The following is a 12,901-nucleotide window of genomic DNA, read 5'->3' on the forward strand; positions in this document are numbered from 1 at the left end:
AATTGCAGGTGATTGTGACATTCTATATTGATGCAGATAGCTAATCTCAAGTCCTGGAGGAACAGTAAGTCCCTTTAACTGTTGAACCACCTCTCCAGCAAAAATGATTAACATATAGAAACATTATTAATACCAAATATTAGAAAGACTGTATTTGAACTGGATTTCTATTCCTTATTAGTAAAAGTACAAAATTTATCTCATTATATTTTAAAGACCATTGAAAGTTTTGTACACGTGAAACATGTTTATCTAATAATATCTTTGAAAATATTTACTCAAATGACATGAAAATAAAATCTGAAAGAGACTTGTGAAATCTGAAAGAGACCTCACATTTTCACTAATTCACATTGGATACAAGCCGAATTCTCCACCATTAGGACAAAAGTCAAACAAGGAACTATTTATTCATATAAAGTATTACTACTAGACAGAAAGAGGACCATGTTCTTGACCCACTCAGAGGTGAGTTTTGTTTATAGTGATCGATATGAATCTACTTGCAATCTTTAACATGTAGCTATCCAGTGTGACCAACTGTCTTTTCTTTAATGTGTATTTGTGGCTTTTTTTTTTTTTTTTTTTTTTGCCAAACATCAGGTGTTAATAGGTGTATGAGCTTATGTCTGAGTTTTCAATTCAATTCAATTGTTCAGCATGTTGATTTTTATGTAATATCATAATGTTTTAATTACTATAGCTCTGTAACATCTGGGAAGGTGATACCTCCAGTGTTTTTCATTATTAGTTCTGCTATCTTGGATTCCTTGTACTTCCATGTGAATTTGAAGAATTTTTTTCAGGTACTGTGAAGAATTATGTCAAAATTTTGATAGGGATATCATAGAATGTATAGAATAATATTGATAGGAGGCCATTTTCATAACATTAGTCACACTAACCCATAAACACTGCTGATCTTCTAATGTCTTCTTCAATTTCTTTCTTTAATTTCTCTCTGTTTTTATTATCAAACTATTTCACTTGGTTAGAGTTATCCCAAGTTATTTTTTTTTGGGGGGGGGGCTAATGTGAAAAGTACTGGTTTCCTGATTTCTATTAGTTTGTCAATTTTATGAGTTTATTTTGTATCCTATTAATATACCCAGAAAATTAAAACTGTTTCAATATCCATCACATGATGAATGAATAATAAAAATGTGGACATTTCCACAATAGGATATTACTCATCTGTTAAGAAAAATGTAATAGTATTCCCAGGTAAATAAATGGATCTGGAAAACATGATTCAGAGTAATGTAATATTTAAAAAATTCATATATTCCTCTAATTTGTATATGTTACTTTTGAGTTTTCAGATGTATAAGATTTATTTGTAATACACACTGAAGTCAGGAAATTTATAAGGAGATCTAGAGACTTAAAATAGGGGAGAGAGGTGAAGCAATGGCATACCATCATAAAGGGACTGATAGAAGAGGAAAGGCTAAGCTGAGGTTGGGGAAAGGATGTCAGCATAGTGGAGAGATTCAGGAAAAGATAGACAATGCTTAAGATCTTGTAAAAACTCATATGGAAACCTACCAACTACTGTAAGACTTCTTACAATATAGTTATATAGATATTAAACAAATACCTAAAATGTGTTTGCTATGTAGAAAAAATTGCCCCTACTAGAGACCAGAACTAACACATAAAAATTCTAGTGTCAAGAATAGGTCACCTCTTTTGAATTTTTTGGCCACAACATTAAAGGATATTAGCAATAATTATAGTTACCAGCCAAAACTTTACAGTAAGATCATATTGCTTCAAACATGACATATGTGAATGACAGACATTTAGATATTAAGCTGTTACTCACCAGAGAGCTCCAATCCTAACAACTAGTTTCACATTGGTAGAAGGAATTGTGTTCACTACTCGAGGAAAAGCTTAATCATTGCTCTTACCTACAGTGAACCTTTGAAGCTACTTGGTAATACAAACTTATTGATGCAACAATAGCTCAAAGATCATAGATATGTTCAATCACTTCTTGATTGAATTTAAGTGTGACTATGCATGAGGAAACAGATTCCTGGCATGATTTTGCAGACAAGAAACCATGAAAAGTCAGGTAACAAGCCCTTAAGCAGAATACATTATTAATAGTCTACCAAATGAACTTGCTATTCAAAAAACTCTTAATGACTTATTTTTGTATTTTAAGTTAATATAACTCTCAGACCTCTTCAGAGAAGTTTTTGATCTGCAGTAGGCATTTATTAACACAGAAACCCACAACTGGCCAAGATTCAGAATATAAGAGATTGCAGAACACTCAGCCCCCAATTGGAGAATCTACTAAACATCTTACCACACATACCAAGCCTAAGGTATCATTGCAGCATGCATGCCCAAATATTCAATATAATATTGCTATTTCTCTAGACATTCTGACTGGCAGGGACCAATATGTTAGTCCTATAACTCAAGCCCAAATTGGCCTGCCTGTCTGTTTTCAGTGGGTCTCTGAACTTATATTTAAAGCCTTGAGATCATGCATTCCTTAGGATCTTATTGCATACTTTCATAATCTGACACAGCAGCCAAGGAATTGTTTACTGACTTCTCAGCCCTATTCAATACTGCAGTGGAGAAATGGGTGGATCCTGGCCTAACCAGGGAGATGCTCATTAAATAATTAACATGGCTTAGCTTCCAAAGACAATGATCAGTCCTCTCCCAACCCACCTGATCATTCTTATTGAAGCTGTGGCCAGTCAGGTTACCTTTGTAGACATTTTCCTAAAGTTTGACCCAAGGCCAAATGCCCCAAATGCCAAAAAGGGTTTCATTGGGCACATGATTGTAGAAGCTCTCCCCAGTTGCCTTTACACTTAAAGAGGGGAACCCCTCAGCTTAGAGGGTGTTGCTCCAAACCAAGACTGTTCTGGACCCTTCACATATTTCCCCATTTTCCCATGATGACCATCTACCTAGATGGCAGACCCACTGGTGGACACAGGGGCAGATGCCATTGTAATATATTTAATGATGTCTAAGCCTTCCCACATTGGAAACTTAAAGACAGCCCAAGCATTACCAGGTTAGGATGGGGATAAGTATTCTAAAACAACCTTTCTCCTGGTTCACTGGAAGGACCTCGATGACAATCAAGTGTAAATCCATCTGATTATTGCTGATACACTCTTTGGGAATTGGGGTTATGCTTACCACAGATGATTAGGCCTTTTATGAGAATATAGTAACACAGGATATGACAGGTCAATCTAGTAGAAATTCTAGCCTTCACTCCCAATTGTAAGGACCACTGCCCCCCTCCCCCAGATATAAATATTCCAAGGTCTATATATTAAAATGGTCATTATAGAAGCCTATGTGGGTGGACCAGTGGCCTATTATAGAACTCAAACTATCAGAGTTGAGAATGTTAGTTGAGGAGCAATTGTCATTGGGCCATATTGAACCTTCCCACAGTAGACTTAACACCCCCATTTTTGTAATTAAAATGTCAGGAAAATTTTGCCTCCTGCAAGACTTAAGACAAATAAATGCACAAATGGAAAAGATGGGCTCCTCTCAAACAGGGCTACTATACCCTGGTGTTATTCCACCAGGATTGCATATTCTTGTAATAGATATTAAAGATTATTTTTTCTCAATATCATTGGTTCCAGAGGACAGAGAGGGCTTCACGTTCACTCTCTGAGAGGCCAATGTTCAAAAGCCTGCTTACCATTATCACTGGAAGATGTTACCACAAGGTATGAAAAACAGTCCAATCATCTGCCAGTTGTATGTTCAACAGGCCTTAGCTAAGGTCCTTGGTGAGGTATTAATGATCCATTATATAGATGATATCTTGTTGGTCCACCTGAGCAGATAGAGACTTCAGGAGTTATTGCTCCAGTTCCTTGAGGACTTAGAAGCTTTATGCCCAAAGGTGGCCCTGGAAAAGATACAATGGCTACCCCCATTTGCCTTCTTGGGTTAACAAATCAGCCAAGCCATCCAACCCCTCAATGCTTTTATTATAATAAAACAGTCCTACTCCCTTACAGAACTTCAGGAAATTTGTGTCACCACTAATTGGCTCAGTTTCTCCCAATTCCTGATGAAGACATGAGATAAGTGTTCTCCCTTCTTGAGGGGCATTCCTCCCCCTCTGCAAAAATACGGTTGACAGCAGGGGCCAGGGATATCTTAAAGAGGGTCAGTGAATTTGCTTATAATACCTCCCTAAGGAGACATGATCCAAATGTTCCCCTGATAGCTCTAGTCCTTTGGATTAAGGGCAGTGTATTGGGAGCATTGTGGCAATCAGACCCCTAATCTGGATACATCTATTCATTTTTTTCTTTATATTAACCTATTCTTCACAGCTTGAGCTGAATTGTACTGAGACAATATGCTGTCTCAGTGCCTGCTGGAATGCAAATGAGGCCTTTCATAAGTTTTGGTATGTATTCCTGTTTTTATTTAAATATCATTAAATAATGCAACACACTATCATAGAATGGAATTGATGGAGTGACTAGAGTAAAAAGAGAATTTGGAATAATGGCAGCCATAATGGCTGCTATTCTGCTTGCTGTGGCAGATGGGGCAGCAGCCAAAGTCTCCCTAATCCAAATGGTAGCCACTGCCTCTACACTTAACATGGCCATAGAAGAATCAGCCCAAGCATTAAGTACTCAACAGCTAATTAATGCCCATTTTTATTCAGCTATACTTAATTTAAAATAACAAATAAATTTATTGGATGAAGAAATCCAGGTATTAAGATGGCTAGTAAGAGGAAACTGTGATCCCCGATTCTCCTCCTTTTGTTTAACCCCTTACCTGGTCTTGACACAAGTCAGGAGTAGGTTAAGGAAAATCATGTTGGGACCGTGGAACAAAGAGTTGTTAAGCCTTATGGTACAACTCTCTAATGAAATCTTAGGGCTGAAGTCCACATGTGTGAAATTACTGGAGGTGTCTACAGCATTCTTTGCTCAAATTTGGGGTCACATAAAATCAAAACTTGACCCTTCAAAAATTATAGCATGGGGAATGATGGGGGAATGGTACTCTTAATAATTCTGTTGTTTTAAGTGTTTCCTACAGCATGATTTCCGGTAGCTCCATGTTAAAAAAAAAATGACCCTGCAACTGCTAATGGCTCTGGAATGCCCTGATGATTGCCTCACTAAGGAAGTAATAAGAGCCTGATTCATGGAAATTCATGATACCTCTATCTGAAGCCTCTGTCTAATGCTCTTGCACCCTAGGTGCTCTCCAAGGGAGCCACTCTCCAAGGACTGATAGCCAGATACAGGTAAGAACTTGTTAGGCAGGCCCACCTAAGACAGGCACAGGCACCTTGTTGGGGGACCCCTGAGATGGGGACAACAACAAGTTTAGAGCAAAGAACTCTAATTCAGAGTAGCAGCCACAAAATAAAATTAAAAAGTGAGATGTGGTGGATGAGGCAGAAGCACTGGGCCAGGCCTTAAGCAAACAAAGAACTATGAGATGCACAGTGAGTGCTCTGGCCAGAGGAAACTTGACCCCCAAACTCCAAACTGGAAAATCATGACAGGCATCCCAGAGCCAACCAAGAAATACCACAGCAGCTAGGAGCAAAGCCCACCAAAAATCCACATGTGTAAACCTTCACCCTTTGTTTAATAAAGGGAGGATTGCTTGCAAACCTCCTGGAGTCTGTGTCACTGAAGCTGCATTTACCCATCCCCTGCCCCCAGAATCAGAGACAATGAGACTCCAGCTGCAGAGCTAGCAATAATGAAATACCACTGTTAGGGTGAGGAGCTATTGACAATTCACATTTGCTGAGAGAGGGACACAGACTTTTCTTTAAGAGTGTTGCCCATGGCAGTTTGACCATACTCCTTTGGAAAATCACATATCAACAAATTTATTGGCAGCACAAATTAGACTTGAAAATAAAAGGAACACATTTGGTATGAAAGCAGGGGTGAAATGAGGAGGAGATAGGGGATGTGATTATGGCTAAAAGTCATTGTGTAAAATTGTCAAGGAACCATATAAAAGGGGGAAACACACAGGCTATTGCAAAGGCAATAAGCTACTCTCAACAAAATGACAGCAAGGCCCTATTGCTGAAGTCAAAATCCACACAACTCACTGAATCTGTAGAGGTTGATCTTATCCCTTTACCATATGCTTTAGTTTCTTTGGTCTGGCATGCTACAAAAAGACAAATGTAGACTCCAATCTAGCAAAAAAAAGTAACATTTGATCTACAATGTTGTCCTGCATTTAAAATATGCTAGCACATTTAATGAGATGCACAAATGTAATGAGAGCACAAAGCTTGTGGGAATTACCAACCAATGTCTGCTTTGACTTACATCACACTCCAGGAAATGGAACCCAAAGCTGGCACTGCTTGGGTGACACAGAACCAGAGACTAGATATCCCAGAGACATAGGGTTAAAACCAAATACTTCTGATACAAAAAAAAAAATAGTAGTGATAAAATGTCTTCTAGCAATATTCTGCTACACTTATAGAACAGAACTTTATTTATTTAATCACTATCAGAGAAGCAGCCTCCTGCAGTAGATGGGAAAATACAGAGACCAAAAGACAGGCATTATGCAGAGGGATATATAGAGAGCCCTTGAAACATACACCCTACACAAGTTGTCTCCATTAAATCCCTCTCTTCAGGGTGGAGGGAAGTGCATATAAGAGAAGGCTGGGTGCCACACCCAGAGGGGATGTGTAGATGTATCCAACAGTCTTATTAAATAAGAAACACAGAAACAATGTAAAAGAGAAAGCCAAGAGGTCAGAACTCAGAGCTAAAATCTCACCCTTCCTTCTGCTGTCCCAGCTTCCCAAAAAAGAGCTATATCCTGTCTGTACGTCTTTTTTATAGTATTATTGTTCTGCCTTCTCATTGGTTGTAAACCCAAACACGTGACTCCCTTGTCAGGGTCTGAATGTACAGCCCCCCAGGTCTTAAAGGCATATGTCTCCAATGCTGGCTGTATCCCTGAACACACATAGATGTATGGGATTAAAGGCATGTGCCACCACCGCCACTCTGTCTATGGCTCTAATAGCTCTGACTCCCAGGCAACTTTATTTATTAACATACAATCAAAATCACATTTCAGTACAATTAGAATACCACCACATTTCCCCTTTTCTATTTTAATAAAAAGAAAAAAAGCAAAAGGTTATAACTAACAAAAGAAAAACTATATACAAAATTACAATAACTATATACAATATATACAAGTAATAAATACCTAAATAGGTATTTGACAAATTAGAGAAAATAATTCCATCATCTATCCTATTTTGGTAAATCCAAGATGTATCTAATGCGCTTTCTATCCTAATTAATTTTCAACTATAACTAACTAATCTTCAACCATAACTAACTAATTTTCAACTCCCTCAGAGACCCAAGAAGGGAATAATATTAGCTAACAAAAATAAAAACAGGAAGTGCATGCAAGCAACTTCCAAAAAATTTGTGAGTTGACAGTAACAGCCAGCTGCCTGGGCAGTCACCTGAGGTTTCTCCGCAGTGTTGGGGCATCATCTTCAGCCTATAGGTTTAGTGCATCTGACAGACTCATTTGTGAAGTAGGATGTACACAAGGTCAACAGTTCAACCTCACATTGGGTGAGAGCAGTCCACATACCAGAAACACCTGAATTCCACTAGTGTCCTGTCATGATTCAGGATTTTAAATTCTGGAAATTGTTGAGTTTTTTAATTCAGCTGTTCATTCTTTTTGGCTGTGTATATATGGCTTCATCTCAGCATCCCCTTCTTCTCCACATCCCTCTATTAAATGCCAGTCTACTATCGAGAGGTGTGAGCTTTCAGCTGCTGTTCCATTGCACAACAGAAGCCATCGGCCCTCTGCCTGTTAAGCTGCCTTCAAAGAAAAGGGCACTGTACCTTTTCTGGATTGCGAAAGCCACTTCAGGGATGTGGCCATATTGTCCTGGCCTCAGAAGATGCCTTTTAATAAAGCCATAACCACACATGTTTTGGCAAGAATCAGTAGTCCTTTGTTTCGTGTCCTGTCTGTCCATTTTGTCCTGTTGATTCGAGGATTCTTTGTTGTCCAGTGGCTAACTTTTGCCACAATGAAAGTTGACTCCATATGCAGTTTCTTCAATGCCCATATTTTCTCTGAAGTAGATTGGTACTGCCAGGAGCAGACATGTCTCAAAAAAGAAAAATTTTCTAAGTTATTAAAACATTTTAAATGCCATATTCTGTAGATCTCTGAAGGGTTTGAAGATGACCTGTCTAAAACATCTCTGCTCAATTTTTAAAGCATATCTAATATGACTACAAGTTCTATTGTAATGTCTAACTACTAACTTTCATTTCTTTACATCCTAATAGTTGGTAATAATAACATTCAAGGATCAGAAAATTGCATTACATTGTTAAATGAATGGTATAAATACAATTAGAAATATACATATAGCATTTTCTAACAATATCAATTTCAAATTTGTTTACAATATAAAACAATCCAATCCAATGTAAAGTATTTAAAACTAGTAATTGTCTTTCTCTTTTCTTTCTTTCTTTCTTTCTTTCTTTCTTTCTTTCTTTCTTTCTTTCTTTCTTTCTTTCTTTCTTCCTTCCTTCCTTCCTTCCTTCCTTCCTTCCTTCCTTCCTTCCTTCCTTCCTTTCTTTCTTTCTTTCTTTCTTTCTTTCTTTCTTTCTTTCTTTCTTTCTCTTTTTTTAAATAAGAACCTTAAATCTAATCTCCGTTGCTTAACCTTTTTCCTAACCCTTGACAATAACTTGTAACCAACCCCCCTAAACATTGAAAATTATCCCAGAACCAAAACCCATTAAAAGGACCAAAAAACCACCCGCCCCACACCACCTCTTTGGGAATGTGGGCGTAGTATTCTTAAAATTGCTTCCTGCTGGGTATGGGCGAAGTTTTCTTTATCCTGAAAGAAAAATTTTAGGTTAATTGTCAAATTCTAGGAAAGGTAACTATATCCTTCATTATCCAGTCTGTGTATAATGCCAAAGTTCAGGGTTTATCTCAAGTCCTTATTCAAGTAGTCTTTGAGACTGGATCATCTCAGCTAGTCATCTCAAAATTGCTCTGAGCACCTTGTAGTTCAAAGCTGATCTGTGGATGATGTTTGTCAGCTTATTGATATTATTATTGTCCAAGTGGAATTGTTGTTGTTGTGGGGCCCCATCTTCTTTCTGGAGACTTCAGTTGATGTTAGGCCTGGCCGTGATTTCCTGCAGAAAACTGATAAGACACTCGAACACAAAGACATATATATGCAGGTAATTGAAGCCTTTTTTTTTTTTTTTTTTAGAATTAGTTAGTACTCTATATGACCATTCATATCTTAACAAAGTTTAAAATGTATAAATATATATTAATCTTGTAAATTTTGATATAAAATTAATACTTTAAGAAAAGTTTAAAGAATCAGAATAGAATCAAAGAGTTGAGATTAGTAATAGAATAGTCCCTTAATTAATTTTGCTTTTGTCCTGTACCATAGCAGAAGATGGCTCTTTTATTCTGGCATGATGCAGGGAGTTTGCATTTTCCTTTTAACAACATGCTTGAGTTTAAAGAAGGAGAGAGCCATTCTCCAACTCCAAAGTCATCTTTAAATTTTAATTGAACTGGGACTATTAGAAGAACAATAGTGTTAAATCTTTAGAGAAAAGCAGAAACAAACATTTAGGAAGACATAAAATTTTTTAGATAATATATACCCATACACCGTTTCATTCTGTTTCTTGGGATAGATGATTTGTCCATTTTCTTCAGTTGTCTCATTTGTCCAGTGTTCTTCAGATTCCTTAACCTTCATTATCCTAAAAGACAAAAACAAAAACCTTTCCCCAAGACTAATATTGGGGACGTTTCCTTTTGGCAAGTTATTATCTGATTAAATGAAAAGGCATGTGTTACTGGTTCAAGTTAGTTTAAATTGGATGTTCATGCTGGTTGATGAACTATCACCTCCTCTAATTAAGAGGTCTCTCTTGTTCAAATCGAACCTTTATCAATTTTGATGGTACCCACAGCTTATCTTCTCCTGTAGAAACAAAAGCAAAACCTCGTCCCCAATGTAATACATACCCTGGTTTCCATTCTGAGGTCAGCACATCCTTAAAGTATATAGGCTGATTTAATTCTGTAGTTTTTTCTATTATCCAATGTCTCTCTGCAGCTGTTGTTCCTTTCTCATTGGCATTCAGAAAATTCAAAGTTAGAAGAGCATTATGCAATCTATTTCTGGGAGTTTTTGTTACCCATTTCTGTTTATTTAGCATATCCTTTAGAGTTCTGTTTGATCTTTCTATAACTGCTTGACCTGTAGGATTATATGGTATGCCTGTAATATGCTTTATTTTGTCATAAGCAAAAAACTGTTTCATTTTAACAGAGACATATGATGGAGCATTGTCAGTTTTGATTTGTGCAGGTATACCCATGATGGCCATAACTTCTAGCAAATGAGTGATTACAGAATCAGCTTTTTCAGACCTCAAAGCAGTTGCCCATTGAAATCCTGAATAAGTATCGAAGGTGTGGTGTACATATTTCAGTTTTCCAAATTCTGCAAAGTGAAACACGTCCATCCGCCAGATTTCATTCCTCTGAGTACCCTTTGGGTTACATCCTGCTGGTAATGGCGTTTGATTGTAGAAGGAACAAGTAGGACATTTTTTTACTATTTCTTTGGCTTGTTGCCAGGTTATGGAAAAATTCTTTTTTAAACCTTTACTATTGACGTGATGTTTTTTATGAAATTCTGAGGCCTCCAGCACATTTCCTATCAATACTTTATCAATCTCATCATTGCCTTGTGCTTGAGGGCCTGGCAGACCAGTATGGGATCGAATGTGAGTTATATATAAAGGATGATTCCTTTTCCTGATTGTATCTTGTAATTGAATAAATAGTGAAGTTAATTCTGAAGCATCAGGGATAAATTCTACAGTCTCAATATGTAACACCACTCTTTCAGCATACTGAGAGTCAGTTACTATGTTATCCTATTATATGTTGACCAAGAGTTTAACATTTGCTTTACATATGGGGAATGCATACCATAAGATACTATTGCCTCCTTAAACCTTTTTAAATCCAACATTTCAATTGGAGCCCAAATATTTTGTGTAGCCATTTGATCAGGCATCTGCTGTACGGTTACAGGATAAATTAAGGGTGACTGTGTGAAAACAGGTTTTCTTTCTGTAACCTTATGATCCAGACTTGAAACAACTTCACTGTTAATTTCTTCTGTCTGAATTTTTACAGGTTTTTCAAGTTCTTCTAAAGCTGTTATCCTGGCACTTAAATTGACTATCTTTTTAAATATTAAAATGAGGATTAGCATAGTCATAAGCTGCATAATTCCACCAATACTAATATTATATAGTTGTTCCATTGTCAGACTGCCTAAAATTTCAAACAAAAACCAATTTTCTTCCAATGTACACATAAAACCCATTTTTTTTAATGTGGAAAAAAAATTCTCTTTTAGATAGTTTCCTTTAAAATATCTGATATATTATGACTTGCCAAATCTGCGTAGAACAGTAGAAATCCGAGGGGATTTTCAAAACAGCCACCTAGTGTCCCAGGTGTAAATCCAGAGAGAGAGAGAGAGAGAGAGAGAGAGAGAGAGAGAGAGAGAGAGAGAGAGAGAGAGAGAGAGGAAAGAGAGAGAGAGAGAGAATGCACAAGAAAGCGTAGCTGGCTAAAGCTTAAATCCAGCCACATGTTCCCTCTTGTGCCAAGTCAAGGCTTGGGTCTGGCTTCCTTAAGCCCCGACCACGTGTGTTGGCTTTACAGGCAGGGCCCTGTTCGGCAGGGCAGGTCTGAGTTGTTTGTAGCACCGGCTTTAAGCAAGCTGCTCACAGACCTAGACCTGGGCTAAGAAGCTGCAGCTCGGACTAGGAAGCCGACCAACGCCTGCCGCCGCCTGCTGCCCTTGCGGGAAAGCGGACCTGCCGCCAATCCAAGCAGTTTTTAATGGATTCTTGTCACGTTGGGCGCCAGAAGTAGATGTAACCAACCGTCTTATTAAATAAGAAACAGAGACACAATGTAAAAGAGAAAGCCAAGAGGTCAGAACTCAGAGCTAAAATCTCACCCTTCCTTCTGCTGTCCCAGCTTCCCAAAAAAGAGCTATATTCTCTCTGTACGTCTTTTTTATAGTATTATTATTCTGCCTTCTCATTGGTTGTAAACCCAAACACATGACTGCCTCGTCACTGTCTGAATGTACAGCCCCCTAGGTCTTAAAGGCATATGTCTCCAATGCTGGCTGTATCCCTGTACACACAGAGATGTATGGGATTAAATGCGTGTGCCACCACCGCCACTCTGTCTATGGCTCTATAGCTCTGACCCCCAGGCAACTTTATTTATTAACATACAATCAAAATCACATTTCAGTACAATTAGAATACCACCACAGGAATGGAAGACACTAGGAGAACAAGGCTCTTGAAATCAACTGAGCAAAACTCATATGAACTCACAGAGGATGAAGCAACAAACACAATAACAATGTGGGTCTGGACTAGGTCTCTGGCATACATTACACCTTTCAGTTTAGTACTTTTTTTAGAAATCTCATGTGTGTAAACTAGTGGGTATATGATTTTTGTGCTTTCTAATGGAGTTTTTTTCTATCTGTTGGTTTACTGTGCTATATTTGATGTGATGGTTTCTATTTTATTATATTTTATTTTGTTATTCTCTTCAAAGCCTGTTCCTTTCTAGTAGGAGATAGAAAGAGAATGTATCTGGATGGGAGGGGAATTCAGGAGGAACTGAAAGCAATAAATGGAAAGGAAACTGTAATCAGGATATTGTATGAGAAAATAATCTATTTTCAATAACAGGAAAAATT

The sequence above is a fragment of the Peromyscus maniculatus genome, chromosome 11 (assembly GCF_049852395.1).
Source record: "Peromyscus maniculatus bairdii isolate BWxNUB_F1_BW_parent chromosome 11, HU_Pman_BW_mat_3.1, whole genome shotgun sequence".
Taxonomy (NCBI): Eukaryota; Metazoa; Chordata; class Mammalia; order Rodentia; family Cricetidae; genus Peromyscus; species Peromyscus maniculatus.